Below are 13,302 nucleotides of genomic sequence, written 5' to 3'. Positions count from 1 at the left end.
CCTGCTTTAAAGAAAAAAACCGAAACAAATAAAAATGGATGTACATTAATTTTTTTTCTAAACATGTAATTCAAATATTTGATAATGAATTAAGAACCAAGCAGCCATGAAAATCCTGCTTTCCTCCTTTTTCTGGTCTGCGTAGGCATATAGGTGCACTTTGTAAAGAAGTGGAAACAAATAAATGGGAAACTAAATCAGTTTGGAGAAATCATAAGAATTTTTAGTCTACCGAGGTAAAAAATTGGGTCCTTTTTACTTTTTACCTTTCACAATGGTACAGTTCTATATTATTTGTACCCAACTCAAATTTCTGTAGGATTTGGGCAGGGGGGCGGGGAAGGGATGTGGGTGGAAGACAGGGATTACTGATACAGTTGACAAAGTGCAATATATTGTCAGTCACTGCAGCATAGACAACGGCAGTCGAGATTTAAATTATTTTGTACTTGTATCAGCATAAAAAAATTCTGCAGTATTTTCTGTTTTTATTTTATTTTTTTTATTTTGCTTATTTTTGGATTAGTGAACTAAGTTATTGTTAATTATGTACAACATGTTTATATATTGTCTGTAAAAAGTGTATGCTTTCCTCATATTCCTTCAAGGTGAATATTGCTAAGAATAATAAAATACCTTTTTTGTGAAAGTACCTGTGCCCAGCTTCATGTCATAAAGGCTGCTTTTAATAGGGAGAAAGGAAAAATTACCGTCGTCATTGTTGCCAGTAGAATTACTAGCTTAAACTTTATGCAGAGCGGTCTATTGATATTTCAAAAACCTACCAGGGTAGGACAAAAAAAAGTGGTTGGTGAATGATTTAGTATAAAAGGCACAGGTACAAAAGCTCATTCTCCGGTGTTGTTTTGGGGTGACGAGGTCATGCAGTTAAGTGTGCTAAAGTTTCTAAACCAGTTTAAAAATCTAAGGCAGCAGCCACGTTGCAGATGATGAAGTGCAGTTTCTCTAGGGGTTTTTGTTGTTTTTTTTGCATTGTTTTTTTGAAGTTTTTGGAGAAATGTTTTTCAATTAAACCCAAGTTTTGACCAGGACCGTAAACTTGGAAAAGCAGCCAGCTGCTTAATGGGTTTCGAGGCAGGGCCTGTGTTAGACTGGGCAAAGTTCTCCGTAGGTTCTTGCACTGCTGTAACAGGCAACGCTGTCAACCTGGAAACCTGTTTCCTACCATTTGGTGTCATCCGTGGCGTGAAGACAGCCACGGGGGATGGCCAGCTCGGAGCTGCTCTGTGCTGTCCTAGGAACAAGGGCTGCAGCCGTGGGTGCAGGGGGGCACGCACGTGGGCTGGCACACGAGGATGGAGAAGAGTGCTTACCAAGCAGCTCTCCCATGGCCAAAACTTTGTGGCTGCTTTCATCACACAGTCAAGCCTGACCCACAAAAGAAACTCCTTAGAGGCTTACAAAGTGATGCAAAGTCCCCCCGCCATGCGTAGGGGTGAGTACCGCTGCTACTAAACCAATATTTTCAAGAAAACTGCTAATGAACTTTGGGTTTCCTCCTTTGACCCCCCGGGAGTCGCGTCTCACTTCTGTGGAAACCAACTTGGGGATAACTCCTTACTCATTAAGAAAAAAAATAACTTCAGTTCCTTTTTCAGCGTGTGTGTGCAAATTCCAGCCCTTTCTATCAGTGCTTCTCTTTAACCGTGCAGCCTCCTCCCCAGCCCTGTTTGCAAGCCTTGCGCGCGAATGACAAGGAGTTGCGGCAGCTCTAGATTTGCTGAAGAAAGCACACGCAAGCGGGACGAGGCCTTCCCGCATCATTTCAGACGAGTTAATCATCTCTCTAACTTGTTTAGCGAGGCTCAGTGCAAACAGCCATTTAAAAAAAAAAAAAAAAAAAAAAAGGCAGTTTATAGCATACCGTGCAAGCTTCATTTAAAAAGAAACATGTTTGTTTTCCAGACAGGTTTGAAACAGGGTTATAAGTAAACTCAGCCACTCTCCCTCCATATTTGAATAGCTGAGAGGAGGAGAGAACAGGAGAACTAACAACATCATGTTAAAATAATTTAGAATAATCAAGCAATTTGCTTTGGTTGCACATTACACACCCGTCCAGGCTTTGATGAGGGCTTACCTTGGTGCTGCCTCGCTGCAGGCATTTCACCGGTTCGGTCCGATCCGCTCACAGAATCGGGGCCATAATCCATCAGTTTGTCAGGAGGGATGCTGCAGCCCCCCAGCGCCTGGAGGAACGTGCCTCTTCTACGCGGGGTCTTCGGCGGTTCCTGCAACACAGGTAACAAATAATCCCGTGTTTGTCAGGTGGCACTAATCTGCGAAAGATCAAACCATCTCTCTGCAACGTGTGTACTGTGTTTGTCTCCAGACATTTTGCATAGCGGAAGAAAAACAAACAGCAGGGAATGAAAATGGAGCGATTGTGTAAAGTTCAACGTAAAGTGTAAGCGCAGAGCAGATATCGAGGCAACAAATTGGGATTTACGGTCCTTTCACTACCACCAAACACTGGGGGACAGGCTTTTTGTGAGGGGGGAACCCTGACATTACTTGCCTTTGGTTCCTGTTGTTGGGATTATTGTTTTAAGCCGTGCTTAATTGTCATGTCTCCACGGCCACATCAAAAGCCAAGAAGATTAGGTTACAGGGAGTGTTTGATGTCAAAATACAAAATAAATAAAAGGAAAACTGAAAAGGTAGCATATTTTCCATGATGTCTACTGAGGTTTTTACCTCAAACATTTTTTTTTTTTTCTTAATTTTGCAAAGGTTGCACTTACAGTGACAAGATTTCGTTTACTTACTTCCAAATGACTCCACTGCTTTCCTGTAACAGCTCAAAAGGGTTAATATCCCCTCTTTGATGACAAACATGGTATAATTAACGCAAACTTCTTAAGTATCCTGGTGACCTGTAGATGGCCACATGAGAATTTTGCTATTTACCGACTTGCCAAACGTTTATTGCTTATAGCAGGACAAGTGGGAAGCAGGCATTAATTTTGATGCCGTTATCTGTGATTGTGTATAAAGTTCATAGCAGAGAGTGCCTACATGTCAACTGCAATTAAACATTTCCCTGGGTTTTTTTTCATGAATTTCATGCTGGTGCAGGGGATGGGACTGGCAGTTTTGCAAACTGAAATCCTGCCCATCCGCAGAGCAGGCATGACACAGCCAGACAGAAGACAACTTCCCCTCACCTGCAGGCTGCAAAAGAAAACACTCTGGCGCCATGAAGCATTTGATCCTTGGCTTCTCCACAGAGACAGTCAAATCAGTACCAACTGTGGCAGGGCACAGAGGGAGATTTTGTGGTGTGACATCTCCCCTTGGAAACCAGCCTGAAAAACACCAAAAATGAAGCCAAAAAGTGGCTATCAGGTGAATATGTTCATTTATCACCGACCTGGACTGGATTAGAATGCATGACCTAGAAGTAAAACGCTTTGTTTAGCCCAACTCCCTGGGCCATCTGGTCCTCACAAGTAAACATTTCTAAGTGAGATTAAGTGACTGTTCTTTAAGCATGGTGATATGAGTGCAAACCAGGCTGCTCTGGATCTGACAGATCAAACCTCAGCATCAGAGCAGCCGGCTAGTGCCGATTCAGAGACACCATTTGCTTAAACAGCTTTGGGTGCAATTCTCTGTGGTGCCGGCTTTGCAATCAGTCCCGATTCAGTCTGATGTGTCCCTGTCAGATCCAGGGCTCAGATTGCACCGAGGTGCTGCTGGGAGGTCAAGGGCCCCATCAGAGGAAACTTACGGGAGAGACCGGAGTAAGAACCACGCTGCATTTGCAGTAAGAACTCAGTTGCACTTCTGAGCACCGAAAGCTCGGCTGAGTAAAATGCAATCACAGCGTAGGAGATACGGCAGAAAAAACATCCATCAGGTAGTAACACAATAGAGAACTAACCCCTCCTTCAGGGAAAGGCTTCGCCATACTGCTGAGGGAGGAAACTGCTACTGTTTTGTCTTTAAAAACTGAATCGGGGAAGTATAATGTTAACCCAGCCTACACAGCAATGCCAGGGAGAAAACGGCTCCCTGCCGGCATCCTGCTCCCGTGCTGCTCTCTCCGGTTCTGCACTCCGGGCTGCAGGGAGTTATTTGGAGGAAAGTTGACTCTGGCTCAGGAGGGTCGAGAGCGTGGGTAAATCATTTGGAGTTGGGCCTATCAATGCCAGAGCGTGAACATGGACCCTTGTTTCTCCTAAACACTTCCGTGCTTCGCCAAATTCTTCCCTGCGTCTTTTATTTGCCTCTGGAGGTTGATTCAGCTCCTGCCTGCTCTCAGTCAGGCAGAGAGGACGTGGCAGATTTCTTTACCTGTGACATTATGTTGGCCATTTTGCCTGTGATTTTTTTTATTGCTGATTCTTTCATTCACTGCCGCCTGCCCACATTGGCATTCTGATAGCAGGTTATGCTGCTAGAGTGTTCAGGACATCCCTGGAAATCCTTACCGGATTTTTCTGTAAAATTCAGATTAATTTATTATCTCCTGCTGCATTTCAGCCTGTCTACTAGTTCTTTTTCTTTTCTTTTTTGTAGACCCTTGTAAAATTTGAAAGTAAAAGCACCCCATTTTGCGAGTTAGTCTGTTAGAAGAGAACTAGATGAACAAAAAGGAACAGACCAAAACCATTCACATAACGTTGGTGCCCACAGGCACTCTGGGCTGCACACTATTTTTCTCTATCCAAGCATAGCTCCCCACCAACACAGGGAAGATGTTCTTCATGATGAAGCACATCTCAGGAGCCAGACAGCCCCTTGCCTGACTGGTGCCAGGCCTCACCCCAATCCCTCACATGCTCACTTTCTGATAACAAGCAAAGTTACAGCACTCCGTGCCTCAGTTTCCCCTTGCAAAATAGGCATAAAAAAGACATGATCTGCCCTATCAGCTATGTACAAGTGTTGACTCGCTCCAGTCTAGCAGACTTCTGGGCAAGTTCGAACAAATGTCAGCGTGTGGGGTGTACTGATAGGCACCAGGAAAGGGCACAGCACTCTCCTCTCTAGGTTAGAGGCTCCTCCCTGCCTCCGCTGCAGAGCTGTTGCGCTGCCGTTAGCCTCTCCGTACAGCTGTCTGTGGCAAAAATGACACATTGGAGAAATTAGTCATTGGAGTGTATCGCCCGGCGGCTCCCTACTGCTGCGCGCGCACACACACACACACACAGAGTGAGCCCCACGCACACACACGCACGCACTGCCTCCAGCCCCAGCCCATTGTGAAGCAGCCCTTTCTCCATCTCCCATGCTGTCAGCCCCTGACCTTCCTTTCACATGCTCTAATGGTCACTCCAAAACTGCGAGAGAACACAGTTGCGGTACTAAATGGCCCTAATTTGTCTCCAGGCCTTTCCCCTCCTCCCCCCGCCTCAGTCTCCCGCGACTTAACGTTTAAACCAGCTGAAGTTTACAACAAATCAAAGCCTCCCCATAGGCCCAGATTGTCTAAATACGGAAAACAGGAAGTGAGTAACCTTCAACGGGAAATTGTTCATCCGATGGAGGCCAAGACCCAAGGCCCGGCGCTTTGCAGTCCTGCCCCAGCACAGGCAGACACAGCATGTACCGAACGGACACCCGGCGTTTGGCAGGAGGGAGTGGTTTAGGGAAACTTTTGCTTCTCTTGCAGTCACGTTGTGGCTGCTTCGAGAAAGGAGATGGTGTTTGTGCCTGGGCGGAACAGTAGACAGGCAGTTTGGGAGGGTTCTTTTCAAGAAGACTGGGGATGGGATGGAGAAGCAGACAAGGGTTGGAGGAGAAAACAGAGAAGATGCACGAATTCAAACTAAAACCACCTCTTGCTTCGTATGAAGGTGAAGATGGCAAGAGAATACTGCAAACAGCATTGGGCTGCTTCCAGCACACAAGGGCGGGAAGAGATTTTGTGTGACAGCCCACTTGGTGATGAAAAGAACACTTCATTTCCTAGGCAGAGAGAATAATAATTTATTTTTGTAGAGTAACTTGCCTGCTTTCCCTCACCAGGAAAGATCCCAAATTATTTTACCGGCTGTTTATCTAAGGCTTATATTATTCACTTCTGAATTGCAACCATTACTGGGGTGGAACACAACAGCTGTTTAACAACTCAAAACAATGCCCCTTTTTTACGGAAGGTCATATTAAGATCCTCTCTAACTGAAGGTGAACTTCTTGTTACGTGCCGCATCCACTGGAATACAGCTTTGCTTGCAATTATACTTCTGCCAGAATCACGAAACTGCCAAAGAAACTGGGATGCACAAACACATCCAAGCATGCCTGAGTCCTTTCACTCCACCTCTGGACAGGGATAATGAACCACGTACCACAAAGTGGCCCCTGGCTTATAGATAACTTCCTTCTGACCCTCTTGGAGCCTGCACCGATGCTCATATGCCAGTTTTGCTCTGGGATAAGCACCAGCAACCAAGGCCATAGTTTCTGATTTGAGAAATGGACAGAGGCAGCACACTCTGATTTGGAGTTTGGCACCACTGTCGAGGAGATGTGGATTTGTTGGTCCTGTCCTGGTTCCTTGCCCCGGGGCTGGGAGTGCTACAGATGAAGGGCACTCCTGGGCAGATGTGCACACACGGACAGTCAGTCTCCAGAGGACATTCATGCAGAAGGCACAGCTGGAATTAGGCCTGCCTGAGTGGGATACTGCAACTCTGCAAAGACCAGGGCTTGAGAGAAATGTACAACAACGAGCAACCATGGGTCTTTTGAGGACAAGTTAGAGAGGAAGCTTCTTGTTAGATCTCTTAACAGCATTTCAAATACTGTTCTAAATTTACCTTTTAAAAATATTTTTTAAATACTGGTTTTAGGCAGAAATATTTTCCCTTTTGCTCCTACAGTCTTTTCGTGCAATGATTTCCCCAGATTTCTCACAGTTCATATAGGTGAATAAAACTGGACTTGTGGCATTTGCTTCACAGAGACTTTCTCTCTTGCATAAAGATGAAGTTTAGTTGGTTGTTTTGCTGGCAAACCAGCTGGCTGGGAGAAAGATGCTCTTAATCAAACAGCCTCGCTGCCTCTCTGGGGACAACTCTGTCTTTTTTGCCATCACAACAGGTTTCCTCTTTGTTCTCTGGTGGGCAGGTGTTGTCCCACTGGGACGTGGAAAAGGGCAGGCTCTGATCCCATTAAAGATAGCCCCATTGGTAACAAATCAGAGGGGCATCCCTAGGTTGTGGGAGAGTATGCCTGTCTTGCTTCACTGGCTGGTGAATAATAGAGCTGGCTCTCAGTGACTCTCGCAGGGGTTTTAACAGGAGTCCTGCTCTCCAGAGGGACAATGAAAGGGAATGGAACCCAGAGGGTGATGGCTGTGTCTGGCATTGCCAGAAACCACAGCTGGTCCCGCAAGCGATGGGAACGGAGGTGATGCTTCTGTCCAGGAAAGATGCAAAGAAATGCTCCCCCGCTGCATTGTCTGCTTACTTTGCTTTCTTTCTCTATCACTTCCACAGCAGGATGGCTTTGAGGGATGTGGAAGTGAATTTTACTCCAGTGGAAGGCAAGACACAGATAATCCCAGAGACTGAAATGCTACTGTAACCCCTGCTCTCAGCCACCCCTTGGGCCTTCCATCTTGAGGGTTACAGCAGCTCTGTTCTGACTTCCTGGGAAGAATGACTGTGTGTGTGGGCTAAAGGAGGTCGGGGAGCTCCAACCACATCCCTGACCTGGATGAGGTGACTGAGGAACAAGGGTTGTGGCTTGCCCAGTGGAGCCTGTCTGCCTGCAGTCCAGACATAGCATGGAGTAGCTTTTCTTCTCTGACCTTGTGCTCAGAAGCGAGATAATAGCAGGGATCTCCAGTGCATTCCTTCTTCTGCGCTTTCTAAAGTGATCCAGATGGCAAGTCCGCTGTGCCCAGGAGCTGTAGAATCCTGAGATCTAGAAGAGGTTCTACACCTGTTTAACTCAGAGGCTTAGTGTCCCTGCTCAGTCAGTTAAGGCAGGGTTTACCTACCTCGTATAGGGTTGTGTCAATCCATTAGCCTGTGTTAGTGCAGGCATTGGACATGGTCACATCCCAAGAATGGAAACTTGAAGATGGATATCTTGGCAGCAGCCAAAATATGCAGCTCTGGCTGCAAACCATACCATAGGCACGTTCACAAAGTATGCACCAACACTGTGGGCCAGAGGCTTGTCCAAATGAAGCAGCAGCTCTTACAGCCACTGTGTCCAGGCACAGGCTCATTGAATTTCAGCTGTTTGGTGAGATCCCTTTGGACAGTGTCATTCCAGCTTCAGCAAAGTTGTCCATGAGGGATACACACCTGCTCAGCAAAGGCCCTGCATACTTGAAAGAGTTAACCCTGAGCTCCTGACTCAATGCACAGGAATGCAGCCACCTCGGGTAGAGTCTCACCGGGGCCAGCCTTGAACACAACCTTCATGGGAGCCTGCACAACTCTGAACTCAACAGCAGCTGCACTCGGTTGTGTCAGGACTGACAAGAACAGAAATGGTACCACCACGTTAAGACAGATGGCTATAGTTTAACATGCTCTTTTTACTTTCTTTTCCTACGTTCTTCCTTAGTGCCGCATGGAAATTACACTCCTTTTGGCCTATGCACCCTGCACCAGTTGGACATCTTTTCATCTGCACTCTCTTTCTTAGTGCGCTCTTTCCAATGTTTCACTCTTCCATTTACACTCTTGCTGAATTTACCTCTGTGGCTCACAAACCAGCCAGAATCCTTTGCTTCTGCTGCAGAAGGGCCTGGGAAGACTGGTCAGTCTCCTCGTGAAGCCACCACTGCGGGCCGCTCCTCCACACAATCCAGCCCTGCCACTGCCAGCCCTGCCTGAAATCACCGCCTCTGCTCAGCACTCCTGCAGGCTGCTTTCACTTTTAGCTACGATGCTGAGGGACTCTTCACGTATGTGTATGTATGTATTTATACACATACCCCTCACCACAGAAAGAGACCTATTTTGCAAGGTTTAATATGCTCCGAGTTCTGCTGCGGACTCTTCCTCTTTTGTTGCAAGCTGTGGTTTTAGGGCAGGCTTTGTGGGTTTGAGAGAGTCCTTGGATGCCTTGGGAAATGTTCTGCAAAAGCGGACTTTCTCCCCATGCATTCTGCACTCCAGCCAGCAGGTCCTGAAATCTCCGTGCACAGGATTTCCCCTGTTTAGATGAACACAAAATCCACTTGCCTTTCAGGCATAGTTTCTGATTGATACTGCTCGTTTATGCCCGCAGTGACAGGCAGAGAAACAGGAGAGCCAGCTGGACTCCCTCTTATGTCAGCAGCAGCTCTACCTGAGCCACAACACAGCATCAGGTTGCTCCAAACGGGCAAGAAACACCACCTCACAGCTTTGCGGCAGATCTGGAAAGAATAAGATCTTACCCACTACCCTTAAGGTCTCTGTCCACAATGCAGGAGTAGTAGCACTACCTACTTTGTAGAAAATAAGGGAGAGCCTGTAAGCACCAAATAACTGAAACAGAAACGCTCTCTGCCTCTCCTGTACTCGTCCTAGTTACTCATGAGGGAAAGTAACTCTGGTTTAGGAGAGTTGAGGATTAGCTTAACACACCTGGGTACCACCTGCTGCTTTAGTGGCTCCAGCTCACAGTTTTGTGACAAGCGAGGTGCTTGACAGCAATATCCCTTTGAAATGCCATGTATACTGCCCAGGGTTTGGAAAAGCCTTGCTCCAGTACGGGGTAATTGACAATATGCATGAAGACAAGCTTCCTGGGGTTGGCTGGGGGCAAGAAGGGGACAGCCCAGGGGGGAAAAAAAAATAAAATCCTTCAACCACAGCACAAGGCATGCAACTTTGCCCTGTAGTGTTAGGGCAGCCTTGAGGTGGCTCCGACAGGCAAAACACAGAAATGCTGTGAAAAAACCCCGCCGCGAAGCAACAGAAATGTCCCACAAGGTTTAAAAGCACAGTTGTTCAGCCTTGCCTATTTGTATGGGAAGAGGGAGCCGTGGCTCCTAAACGTGGAGCTGGCAGGCAGCTTAGGAAAGGAGAGGGAGGCGAGATATGTGGCTGAGGAATTTGCAGCCTTCACGTTCCCTCTCTCCCACCTCCTCCTCTCGCAGGAAATGAAAGAAACCTCTTTTGTGGAAGGCGGCTGGTAGGTGTGCAGGCCTGAGTGTGTGCTGGGGAGCAGCCCGGCCTGGCGGGCCCCTGGCCGGCGTGCGAGCGTGTGTTTGCATGCACACCCGTGCACGGTTACGCTGAAGCGCTCAGGGACGGCCCAGGGCCCTTTCTCAGAAGTTTCCTCATGCGTGTCTGAAAAGGTGGATCAGGCAACGGAAGCGGCAAAACCACCAGCATGCCCAGGCCCCAAATGACTGCCTTTTCACTTTTTTTTTTTTTTCTTTTCTGTAAAGCAGCCCCCCCCGCTTCTTCCTCCTTCCCTCCCCTGCTCTGCCCTGCTGAACCGCAGCACCAGGGTGGCAGAGCCTGACACTGGAGGAGAGCAACGGGCACGAAAATTGTCCGTGGCTGCTGCAAAGAGTGGCCAAGGGTGGACAAGGTTGGCAAAACTGGCAGTGGTTATGGCCATCTGCAGCCGCTGCTGCCATCCCTTAGGCCTGAGCAAAGACCAGAGCGGGCAGTTGGCTGCCAGCTCTGGCAGGACCTGCCTAATGGCGGTGAGGGAAGAACCTGAGGAGGGAAGGCAGCAGCATACCACCCCTCAGAAACCTCCCTCCTCCCTGACACCGTCCTGCTGTCTGAGCAGCACAGCCCTTGCCTCTATGGAGGTCCAGGCCTGGGGGAGCATGGCGGGAAGAAGAAAGGGAGCTGGCAGTAGTGTAAAAACGGTCAATTTGGTTGTCTTTTTCCCCTCTTCAAAAGGCCCAGTCAGGTGGTTGCCTTTTGTCAGGGCAAGCGGCTAGGGTTGCTGGGCTCCTGTGGCCCTGTTCTCTCATGGAGAAGACGGCGGCCAGGCCCTCTCTGCCCACCCTGGCAGCCTCCTGGGCACTGACACCACACAGGACAAAGTCACCTGTTACTATCCTCCAAGGGGATCTCTTTTAGCCCCTGTTTCCACAATAACAGGGACAAAAGAATGGTCTGCTTATCACCATCCCCACCCACCAAATTACTCGGCATACCTGCACAGCCTGGCAGATGTTCCTCAGAGTGCCCAGGTGGAGTTTGCAGGAGGGAGAGAAAAAGCATGGCTGGAGATCCCGCTTCGGTTTACGCCTCTTTGTTAGCAGCAAAAGCATCCTCTCACCATGCTTGCTCCTGAGGTGCATGCGAACAGAGGGCCAAGGAGCAAGTGGGTGGCCCAGGCCCCTTCCTTCTGCAGCTTAAAATGGCGGTGAGGGCAGGCTGCCTCAGCCCCACGGTGGTGGACAGGTCTCCACTGTTCCCCACGGGCTCTCACGGCCCCAGCCCACAACCACACAGCATCATCCCAGCCCTTAACACCTTCCCCTCAGGTAAATACCCTGGATCCCCACCAAGTGCTGCCAATTTCCTCCTCTGCGCGTGGGGGACCACCCTATTTCACAGCTGAGCCCCAGCAGTGGGAGCGCAGCCCCCTTGGAGGTATTGCTATCAGCATGAGACGTAAAATGCATCAGAAGAAAATAAAACCTGCTCAAAGTCATCATGGTAAAGGCAAACCCAGCTGAGAGACACAGAGGAAAAGCTGGAGACTGAAAGGAGTTAAGGAAAGGGCCGTCTAGAGAGTCCCATTGGAAAGAGATGCCAGGGTATTATAAAGACCCAAACTCTAAAGACAATTTTGGCCCCAAGAGCCAAGATCCACCTTCCTGAATTGCACTGAGCCCACGTTCAGCCCTTCTAGTTTTCTGGGTCAAAAATAAACCCTACACAAATAATATTTTTTTAAAAAGACATAACGTTTACTTTACATGTTTTCTGTAGAACAAAAGGTATTAGGTGAAAGAAAGGAACTGCCTGAGAAGGTGGGAATCTCCCAAGTGGAAAGGACAAATCCAACACGGCCAAAAAAAGAAAATCACATGGTGTCAAAGGAAAAAGGCAAATGCATTGAGGGGAATTAAGAAATTGAGGAAGTAAGGTGCCATGGGAGGTGGTCCTGAAATCTACCCATGTGTAAGGCAGACAGGCGTCCTTACATGCACAATAACTAAGGTGGGAGAGAAAAACAAGAGTAAATAAAGAAGAATGCAAGAAATAAGAGTGTGCAAAGCCTGCTCAGAGATCTAAGGATTAAAAAGAAAACCTTCAGTAGAAATGGAAAACAGGGAGGCAACCAAACAAGAATATTCAGTCAGTTAAGGCTTGCAGGGAAAAGATAAGGGCAGCAAAAATGCAGAATGAGTTAATTATAGCCAAAGGGATTAAGGAGAATAAGAGGCCTTTTACAAATATATCAGGGGAAACAGAAGCACTAGGTAGAAGGTGGGTCTGTTAATAATAGGTCAGAGTAGGGAAGGAAAATAATGAAACAAGGGGACAAATCATGCCAACAGCAGTGTGGGCATCTTCCTGTTACCAGCCGGTCCGAGACCTTCAAGCCAGCACGACAAGTCCATTGACTGGGACTGAGACTGGTTTCAACCCAGAGACTCCCCATCCACAAGGACAGAGTGGAGCCGCCATCATAGTAGAGCTGGGTATGGAAATGTGCCACGAGTCTCCCCACGCAGTGCCTGACACCTCCCCTGAAGAAATCAATATATTTTCAGTGGTTTAATTGCCTCAGCCCAGTTTTTTGTGGCGTAGGAGGCTGGAGAAAGCACATACAGGAAGGTTAGGCCACATGTGCAGTGCAGTGCCCTTGAAGAAGACCTGGTTAAGACACAGCAGTGGTTGATAGAGTGACCGATTAACTGTGGGCTTCTCATCAACTCTTGTGCCTTGACTTGGCTATTTCCTCTCCGTCTGCTTCACTCACCCCCCTGAAAGCAACAAGAATAAACCCCAGTAAAACCCTTGGGACTGGAAGCAGGGATTGGCTTTGCACTGATTTGTGGGCCAGATTCTCACCTCCTAAGAAATTTTGTGCAAGAATTTTAAATATTTAAGATATGCACACATTCCTGCCGTCAGGATTTTGGCTTTCTCCCTCTCCAGAAATAAAGTTTGGCTCCAAATCCCAGGTTTCCCTCTCAGTTCCTATAAAAACAAGAGGCTCAGTTAGGAAAACTGCAGACTATTTATGTTTTCTCAAAGCCAAAAAAGACCCGTCGGGAGATAGAAACTGTTTTGCCCCGCTCTTTCACAGGAGGAAACCCATCGCTCTCCTGCCTGCCCGTGGGTGCATTTTGCATACTGGAGGCTTTCCTTGAACAAGACCCCTCAGGCACCCTCC

Source organism: Chroicocephalus ridibundus, chromosome 10 (assembly GCF_963924245.1).
Source record: "Chroicocephalus ridibundus chromosome 10, bChrRid1.1, whole genome shotgun sequence".
NCBI lineage: Eukaryota > Metazoa > Chordata > Aves > Charadriiformes > Laridae > Chroicocephalus > Chroicocephalus ridibundus.
This window is presented reverse-complemented; position numbering follows the sequence as displayed.